Here is a 25,231-nt window from a genome sequence, read left to right as displayed (position 1 = left end):
CAGCATTTATTGTTTGTAGACATTTTGCTGATGGTCAGTCGACTGGTCTAAGTTGAAACTTTTTGTAGATTAGATTGCATGGGTCTAACACTCCCTGAGGTTGACCTTTTATCCATTTTCCTTTTTTTTTAAAAGAGCGTGAGTAAAACTTAACTCCTCATACTCTCTTCTTGAAACATTTGCCTGTTTTGAATTTTTTTGTCCATTTCCTACTTCAGCACAATTTTTTAGGGCAGGTGTCCTTTACAGCCCTGAGTCCTTGTGAATGTTAAGTGACCATTAGCTGTGAGTTTAAAGCTGCTCTTGCAGGAAACGGCCACAAGGTGGCAGCATTTCTCCTTTACCAAATTTGGTAACTGGGGAAACAGAGCCTTAATGGAAGTGGTGTTCTAGGTTGTAAATTCGAATGGAATGTGCCAGGAAAAAAGCACTTTATGTTTATGTCTCATTACTTCTTGTTCATAATTGTAATTTACTTTTTATTTTTTATCCCAGCAAATTTGATTACAATGGTTTGTTTGTTCTAGGTGTGCAAGATGTGGTTCTTTCACACATATACGTGTATCTATTCTTCCTCGCATCCTTTTCCCATGTAGGTTATGACACAATGTTGAGTAGTCTTCTCCTGGTTTTCCGTACGTCTTTGGTGATTATATATTCACATGGTATGTATATCTCTGTTAACTCCAATATGGTAATGTATCCAATCCTCATCCCTTTCTATTTGGTGAACCATAAGTATTTTAATGAATCTGTGATTGCCTTTCTCTGTGGAAATATCTTCATTTTTATCAATTTTTAAGTAACTCCTAAAAGTGATATGATAGGATATGTGTCTTTTGCTTTCTCACTTACTACAGGTGGCGTGATTATGTCTAGGCTCATGTATGGTGCTGCAAATGGCATTTTTTCATTTTTTTCACTAGCGAATATTCCATCTGTACATGGAGGAGTTCTTCTTTGTCCACCCATATGTTGGTGGACTTTTTGGTTACTTCCATATCTTGGCTATCGTAATAATGTGCCATGCAGATTTGCCTGCCTGTGTCTTTCCAATTCTTTCTTCTTAGATTATAGGTGGAGGAGTGGGCCTGCTGGATCATATGGTAGCTCAATGTTTACCTTTTTAAGGCACCTCCATTCTGTTCTCATTCGTGGCCCTTTTCAAGTTACGTCCCACTTGAAGTTGAGGGTATGCATTTCTCCACAACACCTTCAGCATTTATTGTTTGTAGTTTCCTTGCTGATGGTTATTCTGACAAGTGTGAGCTGATACCTCTTTGTGGTTGAATTCGCATGTGCCTCATTATCCGTTGAAATTGAGCTTTAAGGCATGTCCTTTTTATTTTTCAAGCTGTGATTACTCCTTAGTTCTTCAAAGTGATCTCTTAAAATATGTGTCACATTTTGAAATGTTTTGGCCATTACCTCCCTCAAGACATTTTGAGGGCAGGTTTCATTTACAGTTCTGCAGTACTTGTTCCTATGAAATGACCATTAGCACAGGCTTTAAAGCTGCTTTTGCAGGTAAATGCCAGAGGGCGGCAGCCTTTCTATGTCCCCACCATGGTAACTAGGGAAAAGCCCTTGCGGCCTGTGGTGTTTCTCGGTTATAAATTAGAGTGGAGTGTGCCCAGACAAACCCACACAAGCTGATGTCTCCTTACTTTTGTTGGATTTTTAATTTAATTTTTAGTTTTTATTGGAGTAATTTCCCAGTGTGCACGTGGATCACTTCTACTTTGTGCATTCCTCGGTTGATGGACATTTTCATTGCTTCCAAGTGTTGGCTATGGTAAATATTGTTGGAGTGCAGGATTGCCAGCCTGTGACTTTTTGATTCTCATTTTCTCAGGTGATAGGCCCAGCAGTGGGTGTGACTGATTGACTGGTAGCACCGTGTTTCCCTTTTCAAAGCACCTTCTTTGTGTTTTCATTAGTGGCTCTTAGCACGTCCCCCTTAGAATCGAGGGTATGCATTTCTCCACAATCGATTTAGCATTTATTGTTTGCAGCATGTATGTTAATGGCCCTACTGGCTGCTGTGTGCTGGTAGGGTTGTGTAATTTGGGTTTGCATGTCTTTGAAAATTCGTAAAACTCATCATTTTTCTCCACCGTTTACTTTTCTGTTAAAAAAAAGGAAACAGTTGGGAGTACAATATATCTCTTGAAATTTTCTTCTAGGAAGGTTGCCCTATTTTGAAATTTTTGGTCGATTTTCCACCCCAGAATTTTTTTAGAGAGCAGGTGTCATTTCCTGAACTGCAAGTTTGGTGAATATTTAGTTACCTTTAGCAATGGGTTTAAAGCTGCTGTTGTGGGAAGTGACTTCAAGCAGGCAGCATTTCTCCACTCCCAAATCTGGGAACGAGGGCAGCAGAGCCTTTCTGGAAGTCGTGTTCCTAGGTTGTAAATTAAATTGGAATGTGCATGGAGAAACCCCCATAAGTTTATGTCTCATTATTTCTTCTTGGTTTTAATTTTTTTTTTTTAATTGGGGTAAAGCTTAGAATATTGTTTGTCCTAGGTGTACACAATCTGGTTCATTTGTACATTATATATGTCTATTCAAGTACAGATCCTCTTCCCATGTAAAATGTTACAGAGGGTTCCACAGACCTCCCTTGCTAGATGGTCGGTCTTTTTGAGATATGTATATACTATGTGTTTGTATACATAGAGCAACACTAATCTTAACTTATCCATTCCCCCCACCTTTCCTTTTAGATGAGCATAGTTTGTTTTCTAAGTCTGTGAGTGTCTTTCTCTGTGGAAATATATTCATTTGTGTCAGTTATTAGATAACGCCTATAAGTGATATCATAGAATACAGGTCTTTGGTTTCCGAGTTACCTCATGTTTCGTGATTATCTCCAGACTCATTTGTGGTGCCTCAAAGAGCAATGGTTCATTGTTTTCCATGCCTAATATTCCATTGTGTACATGGACCACTTCTTCTTTATCCATTCACCTCTTGTTGGATATTTTGATTGCTTCACTGTCTTGGCTATTGTGAATAAGGCTGCACTGCAGCTTTTGCGGCCTGTGTCTTCTGGATTCTTGTCTTCTCAGGTGAGAGGTCCAATGGTGCGCCTGCTGGACTGAATGGTACCTCCATTTTTACTTTTAAACACAGATCCTTTCTCTTCTCATTATTGGCTGTTACCCCTTTACGTCTCACCAGCAGGTAGAGGGGACACAGTTCTTAAAAACCCCGTCAGCATTTATTGTTTGTAGACATTTTGCTGATGGTCAGTCGACTGGTCTAAGTTGAAACTTTTTGTAGATTAGATTGCATGGGTCTAACACTCCCTGAGGTTGAGCTTTTATCCATTTTCCTTTTTTTTTAAAAGAGCGTGAGTAAAACTTAACTCCTCATACTCTCTTCTTGAAACATTTGCCTGTTTTGAATTTTTTTGTCCATTTCCTACTTCAGCACAATTTTTTAGGGCAGGTGTCCTTTACAGCCCTGAGTCCTTGTGAATGTTAAGTGACCATTAGCTGTGAGTTTAAAGCTGCTCTTGCAGGAAACGGCCACAAGGTGGCAGCATTTCTCCTTTACCAAATTTGGTAACTGGGGAAACAGAGCCTTAATGGAAGTGGTGTTCTAGGTTGTAAATTCGAATGGAATGTGCCAGGAAAAAAGCACTTTATGTTTATGTCTCATTACTTCTTGTTCATAATTGTAATTTACTTTTTATTTTTGATCCCAGCAAATTTGATTACAATGGTTTGTTTGTTCTAGGTGTGCAAGATGTGGTTCTTTCACACATATACGTGTATCTATTCTTCCTCGCATCCTTTTCCCATGTAGGTTATGACACACTGTTGAGTAGTCTTCTCCTGGTCTTCCGTACGTCTTTGGTGATTATATATTTCACATGGTATGTATATCTCTGTTAACCCCAATATGGTAATGTATGCAATCCTCATCCGTTTCTATTTGGTGAACCATCAGTTTTTTTAATGAATCTGTGATTGCCTTTCTCTGTGGAAATATCTTCATTGGTATCAATTTTTAAGTAACTCCTAAAAGAGATATGATAGGATATGTGTCTTTTGCTTTCTCACTTACTACAGGTGGCGTGATTACGTCTAGACTCATGTATGGTGCTGTAAATGGCATTGTTTCATTTTTTTCACTAGCGAATATTCCATCTGTACATGGAGGAGTTCTTCTTTGTCCACCCATGTGTTTGTGGACTTTTTGGTTACTTCCATATCTTGGCTATTGTAATACTGTGACATGCAGATTTGCCTGCCTGTTTCTTTCCAATTCTTTCTTCTTAGATTATAGGTCGAGGAGTGGGCCTGCTGGATCATACGGTAGCTCAATGTTTACCTTTTTAAGGCACCTCCATTCTGTTCTCATTCGTGGCCCTTTTCAAGTTACGTCCCATTTGAAGTTGAGGGTATGCATTTCTCCACAACACCTTCAGCATTTATTGTTTGTAGTTTCCTTGCTGATGGTTATTCTGACAAGTGTGAGCTGATACCTCTTTGTGGTTGAATTCGCCTGTGCCTCATAATCCGTTGAAATTGAACTTTAAGGCATGTCCTTTTTATTTTTCAACCTGTGATTACCCCTTAGTTCTTCAAAGTGTTCTCTTAAAGTATGTGTCACATTTTGAAATGTTTTGGCCATTACCTCCCTCAAGACATTTTGAGGGTAGGTTTCATTTACAGTTCTGCAGTACTTGTTCCTATGAAATGACCATTAGCACAGGCTTTAAAGCTGCTTTTGCAGGTAAATGCCAGAGGGCGGCAGCCTTTCTATGTCCCCACCATGGTAACTAGGGAAAAGCCCTTGCGGCCTGTGGTGTTTCTCGGTTATAAATTAGAGTGGAGTTTGCCCGGACAAACCCACACAAGCTGATGTCTCCTTACTTTTGTTGGATTTTTAAATTTAATTTTTAGTTTTTATTGGAGTAATTCCCCAGTGTGCACGTGGACCACTTCTACTTTGCGCATTCCTCGGTTGATGGACATTTTCATTGCTTCCAAGTGTTGTCTATGGTAAATATTGTTGGAGTACAGGATTGCCAGCCTGTGACTTTTTGATTCTCATTTTCTCAGGTGATAGGCCCAGCAGTGGGTGTGATTGATTGACTGGTAGCACCGTGTTTCCCTTTTCAAAGCACCTTCTTTGTGTTTTCATTAGTGGCTCTTACCACGTCCCCCTTAGAAATGAGGGTATTTATTTCTCCACAATCGATTTAGCATTTATTGTTTGCTGCATTTATGCTAATGGCCCTACTGGCTGCTGTGTGCTGATAGGGTTTTGTAATTTGGGTTTGCATGTCTTTGAAAATTCGTAAAACTCATCATTTTTCTCCACCGTTTACTTTTCTGTTAAAAAAAAGGAAACAGTTGGGAGTACAATATATCTCTTGAAATTTTCTTCTTGGAAGGTTGCCCTATTTTGAAATTTTTCGTCTATTTTCCACCCCAGAATTTTTTTAGAGAGCAGGTGTCATTTCCCGAACTGCAAGTTTGGTGAATATTTAGTGACCTTTAGCAATGGGTTTAAAGCTGCTGTTGTGGGAAGTGACCTTAAGCAGGCAGCATTTCTCCACTCCCAAATCTGGGTACTAGGGCAGCAGAGCCTTTCTGGAAGTCGTGTTCCTAGGTTGTAAATTAAATTGGAATGTGCATGGAGAAACCCCCATAAGTTTATGTCTCATTATTTCTTCTTGGTTTTAAATTTTTTTTTTAATTGGGGTAAGGCTTCGAATATTGTCTGTCCTAGGTGTACACAATCTGGTTCATTTGTACATTATATATGTCTATTCAAGTACAGATCCTCTTCCCATGTAAAATGTTACAGAGGGTTCCACAGACCTCCCTTGCTACATGGTCGGTCTTTTTGAGATATGTATATACTATGTGTTTGTATACATAGAGCAACACTAATCTTAACTTATCCATTCCCCCCACCTTTCCTTTTAGATGAGCATAGTTTGTTTTCTAAGTCTGTGAGTGTCTTTCTCTGTGGAAATATATTCATTTGTGTCAGTTATTAGATAACGCCTATAAGTGATATCATAGAATACAGGTCTTTGGTTTCCGAGTTACCTCATGTTTCGTGATTATCTCCAGACTCATTTGTGGTGCCTCAAAGAGCAATGGTTCATTGTTTTCCATGGCTAATATTCCATTGTGTACATGGACCACTTCTTCTTTATCCATTCACCTCTTGTTGGATATTTTGATTGCTTCACTCTCTTGGCTATTGTGAAAAATGCTGCACTGCAACTTTTGCGGCCTGTGCCTTCTCGATTCCTGTCTTCTCAGGTGAGAGGTCCAATGGTGCGCCTGCTGGATTGAATGGTACCTCCATTTTTACTTTTAAACACAGCTCCTTTCTGTTCTCATTATTGGCTGTTACCCCTTTATGTCTCACCAGCAGGTAGAGGGGACACAGTTCTTAAAAACCCCGTCAGCATTTATTGTTTGTAGACATTTTGCTGATGGTCAGTCGACTGGTCTAAGTTGAAACTTTTTGTAGATTAGATTGCATGGGTCTAACACTCCCTGAGGTTGACCTTTTATCCATTTTCCTTTTTTTTTAAAAGAGCGTGAGTAAAACTTAACTCCTCATACTCTCTTCTTGAAACATTTGCCTGTTTTGAATTTTTTTGTCCATTTCCTACTTCAGCACAATTTTTTAGGGCAGGTGTCCTTTACAGCCCTGAGTCCTTGTGAATGTTAAGTGACCATTAGCTGTGAGTTTAAAGCTGCTCTTGCAGGAAACGGCCACAAGGTGGCAGCATTTCTCCTTTACCAAATTTGGTAACTGGGGAAACAGAGCCTTAATGGAAGTGGTGTTCTAGGTTGTAAATTCGAATGGAATGTGCCAGGAAAAAAGCACTTTATGTTTATGTCTCATTACTTCTTGTTCATAATTGTAATTTACTTTTTATTTTTTATCCCAGCAAATTTGATTACAATGGTTTGTTTGTTCTAGGTGTGCAAGATGTGGTTCTTTCACACATATACGTGTATCTATTCTTCCTCGCATCCTTTTCCCATGTAGGTTATGACACAATGTTGAGTAGTCTTCTCCTGGTCTTCCGTACGTCTTTGGTGATTATATATTCACATGGTATGTATATCTCTGTTAACTCCAATATGGTAATGTATTCAATCCTCATCCCTTTCTATTTGGTGAACCATAAGTATTTTAATGAATCTGTGATTGCCTTTCTCTGTGGAAATATCTTCATTTTTATCAATTTTTAAGTAACTCCTAAAAGTGATATGATAGGATATGTGTCTTTTGCTTTCTCACTTACTACAGGTGGCGTGATTATGTCTAGGCTCATGTATGGTGCTGCAAATGGCATTTTTTCATTTTTTTCACTAGCGAATATTCCATCTGTACATGGAGGAGTTCTTCTTTGTCCACCCATATGTTGGTGGACTTTTTGGTTACTTCCATATCTTGGCTATCGTAATAATGTGCCATGCAGATTTGCCTGCCTGTGTCTTTCCAATTCTTTCTTCTTAGATTATAGGTGGAGGAGTGGGCCTGCTGGATCATATGGTAGCTCAATGTTTACCTTTTTAAGGCACCTCCATTCTGTTCTCATTCGTGGCCCTTTTCAAGTTACGTCCCACTTGAAGTTGAGGGTATGCATTTCTCCACAACACCTTCAGCATTTATTGTTTGTAGTTTCCTTGCTGATGGTTATTCTGACAAGTGTGAGCTGATACCTCTTTGTGGTTGAATTCGCATGTGCCTCATTATCCGTTGAAATTGAGCTTTAAGGCATGTCCTTTTTATTTTTCAAGCTGTGATTACTCCTTAGTTCTTCAAAGTGATCTCTTAAAATATGTGTCACATTTTGAAATGTTTTGGCCATTACCTCCCTCAAGACATTTTGAGGGCAGGTTTCATTTACAGTTCTGCAGTACTTGTTCCTATGAAATGACCATTAGCACAGGCTTTAAAGCTGCTTTTGCAGGTAAATGCCAGAGGGCGGCAGCCTTTCTATGTCCCCACCATGGTAACTAGGGAAAAGCCCTTGCGGCCTGTGGTGTTTCTCGGTTATAAATTAGAGTGGAGTGTGCCCAGACAAACCCACACAAGCTGATGTCTCCTTACTTTTGTTGGATTTTTAATTTAATTTTTAGTTTTTATTGGAGTAATTTCCCAGTGTGCACGTGGATCACTTCTACTTTGTGCATTCCTCGGTTGATGGACATTTTCATTGCTTCCAAGTGTTGGCTATGGTAAATATTGTTGGAGTGCAGGATTGCCAGCCTGTGACTTTTTGATTCTCATTTTCTCAGGTGATAGGCCCAGCAGTGGGTGTGACTGATTGACTGGTAGCACCGTGTTTCCCTTTTCAAAGCACCTTCTTTGTGTTTTCATTAGTGGCTCTTAGCACGTCCCCCTTAGAATCGAGGGTATGCATTTCTCCACAATCGATTTAGCATTTATTGTTTGCAGCATGTATGTTAATGGCCCTACTGGCTGCTGTGTGCTGGTAGGGTTGTGTAATTTGGGTTTGCATGTCTTTGAAAATTCGTAAAACTCATCATTTTTCTCCACCGTTTACTTTTCTGTTAAAAAAAAGGAAACAGTTGGGAGTACAATATATCTCTTGAAATTTTCTTCTAGGAAGGTTGCCCTATTTTGAAATTTTTGGTCGATTTTCCACCCCAGAATTTTTTTAGAGAGCAGGTGTCATTTCCTGAACTGCAAGTTTGGTGAATATTTAGTTACCTTTAGCAATGGGTTTAAAGCTGCTGTTGTGGGAAGTGACTTCAAGCAGGCAGCATTTCTCCACTCCCAAATCTGGGAACGAGGGCAGCAGAGCCTTTCTGGAAGTCGTGTTCCTAGGTTGTAAATTAAATTGGAATGTGCATGGAGAAACCCCCATAAGTTTATGTCTCATTATTTCTTCTTGGTTTTAATTTTTTTTTTTTAATTGGGGTAAAGCTTAGAATATTGTTTGTCCTAGGTGTACACAATCTGGTTCATTTGTACATTATATATGTCTATTCAAGTACAGATCCTCTTCCCATGTAAAATGTTACAGAGGGTTCCACAGACCTCCCTTGCTAGATGGTCGGTCTTTTTGAGATATGTATATACTATGTGTTTGTATACATAGAGCAACACTAATCTTAACTTATCCATTCCCCCCACCTTTCCTTTTAGATGAGCATAGTTTGTTTTCTAAGTCTGTGAGTGTCTTTCTCTGTGGAAATATATTCATTTGTGTCAGTTATTAGATAACGCCTATAAGTGATATCATAGAATACAGGTCTTTGGTTTCCGAGTTACCTCATGTTTCGTGATTATCTCCAGACTCATTTGTGGTGCCTCAAAGAGCAATGGTTCATTGTTTTCCATGCCTAATATTCCATTGTGTACATGGACCACTTCTTCTTTATCCATTCACCTCTTGTTGGATATTTTGATTGCTTCACTGTCTTGGCTATTGTGAATAAGGCTGCACTGCAGCTTTTGCGGCCTGTGTCTTCTGGATTCTTGTCTTCTCAGGTGAGAGGTCCAATGGTGCGCCTGCTGGACTGAATGGTACCTCCATTTTTACTTTTAAACACAGATCCTTTCTCTTCTCATTATTGGCTGTTACCCCTTTACGTCTCACCAGCAGGTAGAGGGGACACAGTTCTTAAAAACCCCGTCAGCATTTATTGTTTGTAGACATTTTGCTGATGGTCAGTCGACTGGTCTAAGTTGAAACTTTTTGTAGATTAGATTGCATGGGTCTAACACTCCCTGAGGTTGAGCTTTTATCCATTTTCCTTTTTTTTTAAAAGAGCGTGAGTAAAACTTAACTCCTCATACTCTCTTCTTGAAACATTTGCCTGTTTTGAATTTTTTTGTCCATTTCCTACTTCAGCACAATTTTTTAGGGCAGGTGTCCTTTACAGCCCTGAGTCCTTGTGAATGTTAAGTGACCATTAGCTGTGAGTTTAAAGCTGCTCTTGCAGGAAACGGCCACAAGGTGGCAGCATTTCTCCTTTACCAAATTTGGTAACTGGGGAAACAGAGCCTTAATGGAAGTGGTGTTCTAGGTTGTAAATTCGAATGGAATGTGCCAGGAAAAAAGCACTTTATGTTTATGTCTCATTACTTCTTGTTCATAATTGTAATTTACTTTTTATTTTTTATCCCAGCAAATTTGATTACAATGGTTTGTTTGTTCTAGGTGTGCAAGATGTGGTTCTTTCACACATATACGTGTATCTATTCTTCCTCGCATCCTTTTCCCATGTAGGTTATGACACAATGTTGAGTAGTCTTCTCCTGGTCTTCCGTACGTCTTTGGTGATTATATATTCACATGGTATGTATATCTCTGTTAACTCCAATATGGTAATGTATCCAATCCTCATCCCTTTCTATTTGGTGAACCATAAGTATTTTAATGAATCTGTGATTGCCTTTCTCTGTGGAAATATCTTCATTTTTATCAATTTTTAAGTAACTCCTAAAAGTGATATGATAGGATATGTGTCTTTTGCTTTCTCACTTACTACAGGTGGCGTGATTATGTCTAGGCTCATGTATGGTGCTGCAAATGGCATTTTTTCATTTTTTTCACTAGCGAATATTCCATCTGTACATGGAGGAGTTCTTCTTTGTCCACCCATATGTTGGTGGACTTTTTGGTTACTTCCATATCTTGGCTATCGTAATAATGTGCCATGCAGATTTGCCTGCCTGTGTCTTTCCAATTCTTTCTTCTTAGATTATAGGTGGAGGAGTGGGCCTGCTGGATCATATGGTAGCTCAATGTTTACCTTTTTAAGGCACCTCCATTCTGTTCTCATTCGTGGCCCTTTTCAAGTTACGTCCCACTTGAAGTTGAGGGTATGCATTTCTCCACAACACCTTCAGCATTTATTGTTTGTAGTTTCCTTGCTGATGGTTATTCTGACAAGTGTGAGCTGATACCTCTTTGTGGTTGAATTCGCATGTGCCTCATTATCCGTTGAAATTGAGCTTTAAGGCATGTCCTTTTTATTTTTCAAGCTGTGATTACTCCTTAGTTCTTCAAAGTGATCTCTTAAAATATGTGTCACATTTTGAAATGTTTTGGCCATTACCTCCCTCAAGACATTTTGAGGGCAGGTTTCATTTACAGTTCTGCAGTACTTGTTCCTATGAAATGACCATTAGCACAGGCTTTAAAGCTGCTTTTGCAGGTAAATGCCAGAGGGCGGCAGCCTTTCTATGTCCCCACCATGGTAACTAGGGAAAAGCCCTTGCGGCCTGTGGTGTTTCTCGGTTATAAATTAGAGTGGAGTGTGCCCAGACAAACCCACACAAGCTGATGTCTCCTTACTTTTGTTGGATTTTTAATTTAATTTTTAGTTTTTATTGGAGTAATTTCCCAGTGTGCACGTGGATCACTTCTACTTTGTGCATTCCTCGGTTGATGGACATTTTCATTGCTTCCAAGTGTTGGCTATGGTAAATATTGTTGGAGTGCAGGATTGCCAGCCTGTGACTTTTTGATTCTCATTTTCTCAGGTGATAGGCCCAGCAGTGGGTGTGACTGATTGACTGGTAGCACCGTGTTTCCCTTTTCAAAGCACCTTCTTTGTGTTTTCATTAGTGGCTCTTAGCACGTCCCCCTTAGAATCGAGGGTATGCATTTCTCCACAATCGATTTAGCATTTATTGTTTGCAGCATGTATGTTAATGGCCCTACTGGCTGCTGTGTGCTGGTAGGGTTGTGTAATTTGGGTTTGCATGTCTTTGAAAATTCGTAAAACTCATCATTTTTCTCCACCGTTTACTTTTCTGTTAAAAAAAAGGAAACAGTTGGGAGTACAATATATCTCTTGAAATTTTCTTCTAGGAAGGTTGCCCTATTTTGAAATTTTTGGTCGATTTTCCACCCCAGAATTTTTTTAGAGAGCAGGTGTCATTTCCTGAACTGCAAGTTTGGTGAATATTTAGTTACCTTTAGCAATGGGTTTAAAGCTGCTGTTGTGGGAAGTGACTTCAAGCAGGCAGCATTTCTCCACTCCCAAATCTGGGAACGAGGGCAGCAGAGCCTTTCTGGAAGTCGTGTTCCTAGGTTGTAAATTAAATTGGAATGTGCATGGAGAAACCCCCATAAGTTTATGTCTCATTATTTCTTCTTGGTTTTAATTTTTTTTTTTAATTGGGGTAAAGCTTAGAATATTGTTTGTCCTAGGTGTACACAATCTGGTTCATTTGTACATTATATATGTCTATTCAAGTACAGATCCTCTTCCCATGTAAAATGTTACAGAGGGTTCCACAGACCTCCCTTGCTAGATGGTCGGTCTTTTTGAGATATGTATATACTATGTGTTTGTATACATAGAGCAACACTAATCTTAACTTATCCATTCCCCCCACCTTTCCTTTTAGATGAGCATAGTTTGTTTTCTAAGTCTGTGAGTGTCTTTCTCTGTGGAAATATATTCATTTGTGTCAGTTATTAGATAACGCCTATAAGTGATATCATAGAATACAGGTCTTTGGTTTCCGAGTTACCTCATGTTTCGTAATTATCTCCAGACTAATTTGTGGTGCCTCAAAGAACATTGGTTCATTGTTTTCCATGGCTAATATTCCATTGTGTACATGGACCACTTCTTCTTTATCCATTCACCTCTTGTTGGATATTTTGATTGCTTCACTGTCTTGGCTATTGTGAATAAGGCTGCACTGCAGCTTTTGCGGCCTGTGTCTTCTCGATTCTTGTCTTCTCAGGTGAGAGGTCCAATGGTGCGCCTGCTGGATTGAATGGTACCTCCATTTTTACTTTTAAACACAGCTCCTTTCTGTTCTCATTATTGGCTGTTACCCCTTTTCGTCTCACCAGCAGGTAGAGGGGACACAGTTCTCTAAAACCCCTTCAGGAGTTATTGTTTGTAGATTTTTTGCTGATGGTCAGTCGACTGGTCTAAGTTGAAACTTTTTGTAGATTAGATTGCATGGGTCTAACACTCCCTGAGGTTGAGCTTTTATCCATTTTCCTTTTTTTTTTTTTAAAGAGCGTGAGTAAAACTTAAGTCTTCATACTCTCATCTTGAAACATTTTCCTGTTTTGAATTTTTTTTGTCCATTCCCTACTTCAGCACAATTTTTTAGGGCAGGTGTCCTTTACAGCCCTGAGTCCTTGTGAATGTTAAGTGACCATTAGCTGTGAGTTTAAAGCTGCTCTTGCAGGAAACGGCCACAAGGTGGCAGCATTTCTCCTTTACCAAATTTGGTAACTGGGGAAACAGAGCCTTAATGGAAGTGGTGTTCTAGGTTGTAAATTCGAATGGAATGTGCCAGGAAAAAAAGCACTTTATGTTTATGTCTCATTACTTCTTGTTCATAATTGTAATTTACTTTTTATTTTTTATCCCAGCAAATTTGATTACAATGGTTTGTTTGTTCTAGGTGTGGAAGATGTGGTTCTTTCACACATATACGTGTATCTATTCTTCCTCGCATCCTTTTCCCATGTAGGTTATGACACAATGTTGAGTAGTCTTCTCCTGGTCTTCCGTACGTCTTTGGTGATTATATATTTCACATGGTTTGTATATCTCTGTTAACCCCAATATGGTAATGTATCCAATCCTCATCCCTTTCTATTTGGTGAACCATAAGTATTTTAATGAATCTGTGATTGCCTTTCTCTGTGGAATTGTCTTCATTTTTATCAATTTTTAAGTAACTCCTAAAAGTGATATGATAGGATATGTGTCTTTTGCTTTCTCACTTACTACAGGTGGCGTGATTATGTCTAGGCTCATGTATGGTGCTGCAAATGGCATTGTTTCATTTTTTTCACTAGCGAATATTCCATCTGTACATGGAGGAGTTCTTCTTTGTCCACCCATCTGTTGGTGGACTTTTTGGTTACTTCCATATCTTGGCTATTGTAATACTGTGCCATGCAGATTTGCCTGCCTGTGTCTTTCCAATTCTTTCTTCTTAGATTATAGGTCGAGGAGTGGGCCTGCTGGATCATATGGTAGCTCAATGTTTACCTTTTTAAGGCACCTCCATTCTGTTCTCATTCATGGCCCTTTCCAAGTTACGTCCCACTTGAAGTTGGGGGTATATAATTCTCCACAACACCTTCAGCATTTATTGTTTGTAGTTTCCTTGCTGATGGTTATTCTGACAAGTGTGAGCCAATACCTCTTTGTGGTTGAATTTGCATGTGCCTCATAATCCGTTGAAATTGAGCTTTAAGGCATGTCCTTTTTATTTTTCAACCTGTGATTACCCCTTAGTTCTTCAAAGTGTTCTCTTAAAGTATGTGTCACATTTTGAAATGTTTTGGCCATTACCTCCCTCAAGACATTTTGAGGGCAGGTTTCATTTACAATTCTGCAGTACTTGTTCCTATGAAATGACCATTAGCACAGGCTTTAAAGCTGCTTTTGCAGGTAAATGCCAGAGGGCGGCAGCCTTTCTATGTCCCCACCATGGTAACTAGGGAAAAGCCCTTGCGGCCTGTGGTGTTACTCGGTTATAAATTAGAGTGGAGTTTGCCCGGACAAACCCACACAAGCTGATGTCTCCTTACTTTTGTTGGATTTTTAAATTTAATTTTTAGTTTTTATTGGAGTAATTCCCCAGTGTGCACTTGGACCACTTCTACTTTGCGCATTCCTGGGTTGATGGACATTTTCATTGCTTCCAAGTGTTGGCTATGGTAAATATTGTTGGAGTGCAGGATTGCCAGCCTGTGACTTTTTGATTCTCATTTTCTCAGGTGATAGGCCCAGCAGTGGGTGTGACTGATTGACTGGTAGCACCGTGTTTCCCTTATCAAAACACCTTCTTTGTGTTTTCATTAGTGGCTCTTACCACGTCCCTCTTAGAATCGAGGGTATGCATTTCTCCACAATCGATTTAGCATTTATTGTTTGCAGCATGTATGTTAATGGCCCTACTGGCTGCTGTGTGCTGATAGGGTTTTGTAATTTGGGTTTGCATGTCTTTGAAAATTCGTAAAACTCATCATTTTTCTCCACCGTTTACTTTTCTGTTAAAAAAAAGGAAACAGTTGGGAGTACAATATATCTCTTGAAATTTTCTTCTTGGAAGGTTGCCCTATTTTGAAATTTTTCGTCTATTTTCCACCCCAGAATTTTTTTAGAGAGCAGGTGTCATTTCCCGAACTGCAAGTTTGGTGAATATTTAGTGACCTTTGGCAATGGGTTTAAAGCTGCTGTTGTGGGAAGTGACCTCAAGCAGGCAGCATTTCTCCACTCCCAAATCTGGGTACTAGGGCAGCAGAGCCTTTCTGGAAGTCGTGTTCCTAGGTTGTAAATTAAATTGGAATGTGCATGGAGAAACCCCCATAAGTTTATGTCTCATTATTTCTTCTTGGTTTTAATTTTTTTTTTAATTGGGGTAAAGCTTAGAATATTGTTTGTCCTAGGTGTACACAATCTGGTTCATTTGTACATTATATATGTCTATTCAAGTACAGATCCTCTTCCCATGTAAAATGTTACAGAGGGTTCCACAGACCTCCCTTGCTACATGGTCGGTCTTTTTGTGATATGTATATACTATGTGTTTGTATACATAGAGCAACACTAATCTTAACTTATCCATTCCCCCCACCTTTCCTATTAGATGAGCATAGTTTGTTTTCTAAGTCTGTGAGTGTCTTTCTCTGTGGAAATATATTCATTTGTGTCAGTTATTAGATAACGCCTATAAGTGATATCATAGAATACAGGTCTTTGGTTTCCGAGTTACCTCATGTTTCGTGATTATCTCCAGACTCATTTGTGGTGCCTCAAAGAGCAATGGTTCATTGTTTTCCATGGCTAATATTCCATTGTGTACATGGACCACTTCTTCTTTATCCATTCACCTCTTGTTGGATATTTTGATTGCTTCACTGTCTTGGCTATTGTGAATAAGGCTGCACTGCAGCTTTTGCGGCCTGTGTCTTCTCGATTCTTGTCTTCTCAGGTGAGAGGTCCAATGGTGCGCCTGCTGAACTGAATGGTACCTCCATTTTTACTTTTAAACACAGCTCCTTTCTGTTCTCATTATTGGCTGTTACCCCTTTACGTCTCACCAGCAGGTAGAGGGGACACAGTTCTTAAAAACCCCGTCAGCATTTATTGTTTGTAGACATTTTGCTGATGGTCAGTCGACTGGTCTAAGTTGAAACTTTTTGTAGATTAGATTGCCTGGGTCTAACACTCCCTGAGATTGAGCTTTTATGCATTTTCCTTTTTTTTTTAAAAGAGCGTGAGTAAAACTTAACTCTTCATACTCTCATCTTGAAACATTTGCCTGTTTTGAATTTTTTTGTCCATTCCCTACTTCAGCACAATTTTTAGGGCAGCTGTCCTTTACAGCCCTGAGTCCTTGTGAATGTTAAGTGACCATTAGCTGTGAGTTTAAAGCTGCTCTTGCAGGAAACGGCCACAAGGTGGCAGCATTTCTCCTTTACCAAATTTGGTAACTGGAGAAACAGAGCCTTAATGGAAGTGGTGTTCTAGGTTGTAAATTCTAATGGAATGTGCCAGGAAAAAAGCACTTTATGTTTATGTCTCATTACTTCTTGTTCATAATTGTAATTTACTTTTTATTTTTGATCCCAGCAAATTTGATTACAATGGTTTGTTTGTTCTAGGTGTGCAAGATGTGGTTCTTTCACACATATACGTGTATCTATTCTTCCTCGCATCCTTTTCCCATGTAGGTTATGACACACTGTTGAGTAGTCTTCTCCTGGTCTTCCGTACGCCTTTGGTGATTATATATTTCACATGGTATGTATATCTCTGTTAACCCCAATATGGTAATGTATGCAATCCTCATCCGTTTCTATTTGGTGAACCATCAGTTTTTTTAATGAATCTGTGATTGCCTTTCTCTGTGGAAATATCTTCATTGGTATCAATTTTTAAGTAACTCCTAAAAGAGATATGATAGGATATGTGTCTTTTGCTTTCTCACTTACTACAGGTGGCGTGATTACGTCTAGACTCATGTATGGTGCTGTAAATGGCATTGTTTCATTTTTTTCACTAGCGAATATTCCATCTGTACATGGAGGAGTTCTTCTTTGTCCACCCATGTGTTTGTGGACTTTTTGGTTACTTCCATATCTTGGCTATTGTAATACTGTGACATGCAGATTTGCCTGCCTGTTTCTTTCCAATTCTTTCTTCTTAGATTATAGGTCGAGGAGTGGGCCTGCTGGATCATACGGTAGCTCAATGTTTACCTTTTTAAGGCACCTCCATTCTGTTCTCATTCGTGGCCCTTTTCAAGTTACGTCCCATTTGAAGTTGAGGGTATGCATTTCTCCACAACACCTTCAGCATTTATTGTTTGTAGTTTCCTTGCTGATGGTTATTCTGACAAGTGTGAGCTGATACCTCTTTGTGGTTGAATTCGCCTGTGCCTCATAATCCGTTGAAATTGAACTTTAAGGCATGTCCTTTTTATTTTTCAACCTGTGATTACCCCTTAGTTCTTCAAAGTGTTCTCTTAAAGTATGTGTCACATTTTGAAATGTTTTGGCCATTACCTCCCTCAAGACATTTTGAGGGTAGGTTTCATTTACAGTTCTGCAGTACTTGTTCCTATGAAATGACCATTAGCACAGGCTTTAAAGCTGCTTTTGCAGGTAAATGCCAGAGGGCGGCAGCCTTTCTATGTCCCCACCATGGTAACTAGGGAAAAGCCCTTGCGGCCTGTGGTGTTTCTCGGTTATAAATTAGAGTGGAGTTTGCCTGGACAAACCCACACAAGCTGATGTCTCCTTACTTTTGTTGGATTTTTAAATTTAATTTTTAGTTTTTATTGGAGTAATTCCCCAGTGTGCACGTGGACCACTTCTACTTTGCGCATTCCTCGGTTGATGGACATTTTCATTGCTTCCAAGTGTTGTCTATGGTAAATATTGTTGGAGTACAGGATTGCCAGCCTGTGACTTTTTGATTCTCATTTTCTCAGGTGATAGGCCCAGCAGTGGGTGTGATTGATTGACTGGTAGCACCGTGTTTCCCTTTTCAAAGCACCTTCTTTGTGTTTTCATTAGTGGCTCTTACCACGTCCCCCTTAGAAATGAGGGTATTTATTTCTCCACAATCGATTTAGCATTTATTGTTTGCTGCATTTATGCTAATGGCCCTACTGGCTGCTGTGTGCTGATAGGGTTTTGTAATTTGGGTTTGCATGTCTTTGAAAATTCGTAAAACTCATCATTTTTCTCCACCGTTTACTTTTCTGTTAAAAAAAAGGAAACAGTTGGGAGTACAATATATCTCTTGAAATTTTCTTCTTGGAAGGTTGCCCTATTTTGAAATTTTTCGTCTATTTTCCACCCCAGAATTTTTTTAGAGAGCAGGTGTCATTTCCCGAACTGCAAGTTTGGTGAATATTTAGTTACATTTAGCAATGGGTTTAAAGCTGCTGTTGTGGGAAGTGACTTCAAGCAGGCAGCATTTCTCCACTCCCAAATCTGGGAACGAGGGCAGCAGAGCCTTTCTGGAAGTCGTGTTCCTAGGTTGTAAATTAAATTGGAATGTGCATGGAGAAACCCCCATAAGTTTATGTCTCATTATTTCTTCTTGGTTTTAATTTTTTTTTTTAATTGGGGTAAAGCTTAGAATATTGTTTGTCCTAGGTGTACACAATCTGGTTCATTTGTACATTATATATGTCTATTCAAGTACAGATCCTCTTCCCATGTAAAATGTTACAGAGGGTTCCACAGACCTCCCTTGCTAGATGGTCGGTCTTTTTGAGATATGTATATACTATGTGTTTGTATACATAGAGCAACACTAATCTTAACTTATCCATTCCCCCCACCTTTCCTTTTAGATGAGCATAGTTTGTTTTCTAAGTCTGTGAGTGTCTTTCTCTGTGGAAATATATTCATTTGTGTCAGTTATTAGATAACGCCTATAAGTGATATCATAGAATACAGGTCTTTGGTTTCCGAGTTACCTCATGTTTCGTGATTATCTCCAGACTCATTTGTGGTGCCTCAAAGAGCAATGGTTCATTGTTTTCCATGGCTAATATTCCATTGTGTACATGGACCACTTCTTCTTTATCCATTCACCTCTTGTTGGATATTTTGATTGCTTCACTGTCTTGGCTAATGTGAATAAGGCTGCACTGCAGCTTTTGCGGCCTGTGTCTTCTCGATTCTTGTCTTCTCAGGTGAGAGGTCCAATGGTGCGCCTGCTGGACTGAATGGTACCTCCATTTTTACTTTTAAACACAGATCCTTTCTCTTCTCATTATTGGCTGTTACCCCTTTACGTCTCACCAGCAGGTAGAGGGGACACAGTTCTTAAAAACCCCGTCAGCATTTATTGTTTGTAGACATTTTGCTGATGGTCAGTCGACTGGTCTAAGTTGAAACTTTTTGTAGATTAGATTGCATGGGTCTAACACTCCCTGAGGTTGAGCTTTTATCCATTTTCCTTTTTTTTTAAAAGAGCGTGAGTAAAACTTAACTCCTCATACTCTCTTCTTGAAACATTTGCCTGTTTTGAATTTTTTTGTCCATTTCCTACTTCAGCACAATTTTTTAGGGCAGGTGTCCTTTACAGCCCTGAGTCCTTGTGAATGTTAAGTGACCATTAGCTGTGAGTTTAAAGCTGCTCTTGCAGGAAACGGCCACAAGGTGGCACCATTTCTCCTTTACCAAATTTGGTAACTGGGGAAACAGAGCCTTAATGGAAGTGGTGTTCTAGGTTGTAAATTCGAATGGAATGTGCCAGGAAAAAAGCACTTTATGTTTATGTCTCATTACTTCTTGTTCATAATTGTAATTTACTTTTTATTTTTTATCCCAGCAAATTTGATTACAATGGTTTGTTTGTTCTAGGTGTGCAAGATGTGGTTCTTTCACACATATACGTGTATCTATTCTTCCTCGCATCCTTTTCCCATGTAGGTTATGACACAATGTTGAGTAGTCTTCTCCTGGTCTTCCGTACGTCTTTGGTGATTATATATTCACATGGTATGTATATCTCTGTTAACTCCAATATGGTAATGTATCCAATCCTCATCCCTTTCTATTTGGTGAACCATAAGTATTTTAATGAATCTGTGATTGCCTTTCTCTGTGGAAATATCTTCATTTTTATCAATTTTTAAGTAACTCCTAAAAGTGATATGATAGGATATGTGTCTTTTGCTTTCTCACTTACTACAGGTGGCGTGATTATGTCTAGGCTCATGTATGGTGCTGCAAATGGCATTTTTTCATTTTTTTCACTAGCGAATATTCCATCTGTACATGGAGGAGTTCTTCTTTGTCCACCCATATGTTGGTGGACTTTTTGGTTACTTCCATATCTTGGCTATCGTAATAATGTGCCATGCAGATTTGCCTGCCTGTGTCTTTCCAATTCTTTCTTCTTAGATTATAGGTGGAGGAGTGGGCTTGCTGGATCATATGGTAGCTCAATGTTTACCTTTTTAAGGCACCTCCATTCTGTTCTCATTCGTGGCCCTTTTCAAGTTACGTCCCACTTGAAGTTGAGGGTATGCATTTCTCCACAACACCTTCAGCATTTATTGTTTGTAGTTTCCTTGCTGATGGTTATTCTGACAAGTGTGAGCTGATACCTCTTTGTGGTTGAATTCGCATGTGCCTCATTATCCGTTGAAATTGAGCTTTAAGGCATGTCCTTTTTATTTTTCAAGCTGTGATTACTCCTTAGTTCTTCAAAGTGATCTCTTAAAATATGTGTCACATTTTGAAATGTTTTGGCCATTACCTCCCTCAAGACATTTTGAGGGCAGGTTTCATTTACAGTTCTGCAGTACTTGTTCCTATGAAATGACCATTAGCACAGGCTTTAAAGCTGCTTTTGCAGGTAAATGCCAGAGGGCGGCAGCCTTTCTATGTCCCCACCATGGTAACTAGGGAAAAGCCCTTGCGGCCTGTGGTGTTTCTCGGTTATAAATTAGAGTGGAGTGTGCCCAGACAAACCCACACAAGCTGATGTCTCCTTACTTTTGTTGGATTTTTAATTTAATTTTTAGTTTTTATTGGAGTAATTTCCCAGTGTGCACGTGGATCACTTCTACTTTGTGCATTCCTCGGTTGATGGACATTTTCATTGCTTCCAAGTGTTGGCTATGGTAAATATTGTTGGAGTGCAGGATTGCCAGCCTGTGACTTTTTGATTCTCATTTTCTCAGGTGATAGGCCCAGCAGTGGGTGTGACTGATTGACTGGTAGCACCGTGTTTCCCTTTTCAAAGCACCTTCTTTGTGTTTTCATTAGTGGCTCTTAGCACGTCCCCCTTAGAATCGAGGGTATGCATTTCTCCACAATCGATTTAGCATTTATTGTTTGCAGCATGTATGTTAATGGCCCTACTGGCTGCTGTGTGCTGGTAGGGTTGTGTAATTTGGGTTTGCATGTCTTTGAAAATTCGTAAAACTCATCATTTTTCTCCACCGTTTACTTTTCTGTTAAAAAAAAAGGAAACAGTTGGGAGTACAATATATCTCTTGAAATTTTCTTCTAGGAAGGTTGCCCTATTTTGAAATTTTTGGTCGATTTTCCACCCCAGAATTTTTTTAGAGAGCAGGTGTCATTTCCTGAACTGCAAGTTTGGTGAATATTTAGTTACCTTTAGCAATGGGTTTAAAGCTGCTGTTGTGGGAAGTGACCTCAAGCAGGCAGCATTTCTCCACTCCCAAATCTGGGAACGAGGGCAGCAGAGCCTTTCTGGAAGTCGTGTTCCTAGGTTGTAAATTAAATTGGAATGTGCATGGAGAAACCCCCATAAGTTTATGTCTCATTATTTCTTCTTGGTTTTAATTTTTTTTTTAATTGGGGTAAAGCTTAGAATATTGTTTGTCCTAGGTGTACACAATCTGGTTCATTTGTACATTATATATGTCTATTCAAGTACAGATCCTCTTCCCATGTAAAATGTTACAGAGGGTTCCACAGACCTCCCTTGCTAGATGGTCGGTCTTTTTCAGATATGTATATACTATGTGTTTGTATACATAGAGCAACACTAATCTTAACTTATCCATTCCCCCCACCTTTCCTTTTAGATGAGCATAGTTTGTTTTCTAAGTCTGTGAGTGTCTTTCTCTGTGGAAATATATTCATTTGTGTCAGTTATTAGATAACGCCTATAAGTGATATCATAGAATACAGGTCTTTGGTTTCCGAGTTACCTCATGTTTCATAATTATCTCCAGACTCATTTGTGGTGCCTCAAAGAACATTGGTTCATTGTTTTCCATGGCTAATATTCCATTGTGTACATGGACCACTTCTTCTTTATCCATTCACCTCTTGTTGGATATTTTGATTGCTTCACTGTCTTGGCTATTGTGAATAAGGCTGCACTGCAGCTTTTGCGGCCTGTGTCTTCTCGATTCTTGTCTTCTCAGGTGAGAGGTCCAATGGTGCGCCTGCTGGATTGAATGGTACCTCCATTTTTACTTTTAAACACAGCTCCTTTCTGTTCTCATTATTGGCTGTTACCCCTTTTCGTCTCACCAGCAGGTAGAGGGGACACAGTTCTCTAAAACCCCTTCAGGAGTTATTGTTTGTAGATTTTTTGCTGATGGTCAGTCGACTGGTCTAAGTTGAAACTTTTTGTAGATTAGATTGCATGGGTCTAACACTCCCTGAGGTTGAGCTTTTATCCATTTTCCTTTTTTTTTTTAAAAGAGCGTGAGTAAAACTTAAGTCTTCATACTCTCATCTTGAAACATTTTCCTGTTTTGAATTTTTTTGTCCATTCCCTACTTCAGCACAATTTTTTAGGGCAGGTGTCCTTTACAGCCCTGAGTCCTTGTGAATGTTAAGTGACCATTAGCTGTGAGTTTAAAGCTGCTCTTGCAGGAAACGGCCACAAGGTGGCAGCATTTCTCCTTTACCAAATTTGGTAACTGGGGAAACAGAGCCTTAATGGAAGTGGTGTTCTAGGTTGTAAATTCGAATGGAATGTGCCAGGAAAAAAAGCACTTTATGTTTATGTCTCATTACTTCTTGTTCATAATTGTAATTTACTTTTTATTTTTTATCCCAGCAAATTTGATTACAATGGTTTGTTTGTTCTAGGTGTGGAAGATGTGGTTCTTTCACACATATACGTGTATCTATTCTTCCGCGCATCCTTTTCCCATGTAGGTTATGACACAATGTTGAGTAGTCTTCTCCTGGTCTTCCGTACGTCTTTGGTGATTATATATTTCACATGGTTTGTATATCTCTGTTAACCCCAATATGGTAATGTATCCAATCCTCATCCCTTTCTATTTGGTGAACCATAAGTATTTTAATGAATCTGTGATTGCCTTTCTCTGTGGAAATGTCTTCATTTTTATCAATTTTTAAGTAACTCCTAAAAGTGATATGATAGGATATGTGTCTTTTGCTTTCTCACTTACTACAGGTGGCGTGATTATGTCTAGGCTCATGTATGGTGCTGCAAATGGCATTGTTTCATTTTTTTCACTAGCGAATATTCCATCTGTACATGGAGGAGTTCTTCTTTGTCCACCCATCTGTTGGTGGACTTTTTGGTTACTTCCATATCTTGGCTATCGTAATACTGTGCCATGCAGATTTGCCTGCCTGTGTCTTTCCAATTCTTTCTTCTTAGATTATAGGTCGAGGAGTGGGCCTGCTGGATCATATGGTAGCTCAATGTTTACCTTTTTAAGGCACCTCCATTCTGTTCTCATTCATGGCCCTTTCCAAGTTACGTCCCACTTGAAGTTGGGGGTATATAATTCTCCACAACACCTTCAGCATTTATTGTTTGTAGTTTCCTTGCTGATGGTTATTCTGACAAGTGTGAGCTAATACCTCTTTGTGGTTGAATTCGCATGTGCCTCATAATCCGTTGAAATTGAGCTTTAAGGCATGTCCTTTTTATTTTTCAACCTGTGATTACCCCTTAGTTCTTCAAAGTGTTCTCTTAAAGTATGTGTCACATTTTGAAATGTTTTGGCCATTACCTCCCTCAAGACATTTTGAGGGCAGGTTTCATTTACAGTTCTGCAGTACTTGTTCCTATGAAATGACCATTAGCACAGGCTTTAAAGCTGCTTTTGCAGGTAAATGCCAGAGGGCGGCAGCCTTTCTATGTCCCCACCATGGTAACTAGGGAAAAGCCCTTGCGGCCTGTGGTGTTACTCGGTTATAAATTAGAGTGGAGTTTGCCCGGACAAACCCACACAAGCTGATGTCTCCTTACTTTTGTTGGATTTTTAAATTTAATTTTTAGTTTTTATTGGAGTAATTCCCCAGTGTGCACTTGGACCACTTCTACTTTGCGCATTCCTGGGTTGATGGACATTTTCATTGCTTCCAAGTGTTGGCTATGGTAAATATTGTTGGAGTGCAGGATTGCCAGCCTGTGACTTTTTGATTCTCATTTTCTCAGGTGATAGGCCCAGCAGTGGGTGTGACTGATTGACTGGTAGCACCGTGTTTCCCTTTTCAAAACACCTTCTTTGTGTTTTCATTAGTGGCTCTTACCACGTCCCTCTTAGAATCGAGGGTATGCATTTCTCCACAATCGATTTAGCATTTATTGTTTGCAGCATGTATGTTAATGGCCCTACTGGCTGCTGTGTGCTGATAGGGTTTTGTAATTTGGGTTTGCATGTCTTTGAAAATTCGTAAAACTCATCATTTTTCTCCACCGTTTACTTTTCTGTTAAAAAAAAGGAAACAGTTGGGAGTACAATATATCTCTTGAAATTTTCTTCTTGGAAGGTTGCCCTATTTTGAAATTTTTCGTCTATTTTCCACCCCAGAATTTTTTTAGAGAGCAGGTGTCATTTCCCGAACTGCAAGTTTGGTGAATATTTAGTGACCTTTGGCAATGGGTTTAAAGCTGCTGTTGTGGGAAGTGACCTCAAGCAGGCAGCATTTCTCCACTCCCAAATCTGGGTACTAGGGCAGCAGAGCCTTTCTGGAAGTCGTGTTCCTAGGTTGTAAATTAAATTGGAATGTGCATGGAGAAACCCCCATAAGTTTATGTCTCATTATTTCTTCTTGGTTTTAATTTTTTTTTTAATTGGGGTAAAGCTTAGAATATTGTTTTTCCTAGGTGTACACAATCTGGTTCATTTGTACATTATATATGTCTATTCAAGTACAGATCCTCTTCCCATGTAAAATGTTACAGAGGGTTCCACAGACCTCCCTTGCTACATGGTCGGTCTTTTTGAGATATGTATATATTTTGTGTTTGTATACATA

This window comes from Eschrichtius robustus, chromosome 9 (assembly GCF_028021215.1).
Source record: "Eschrichtius robustus isolate mEscRob2 chromosome 9, mEscRob2.pri, whole genome shotgun sequence".
Taxonomy (NCBI): domain Eukaryota; kingdom Metazoa; phylum Chordata; class Mammalia; order Artiodactyla; family Eschrichtiidae; genus Eschrichtius; species Eschrichtius robustus.
This window is presented reverse-complemented; position numbering follows the sequence as displayed.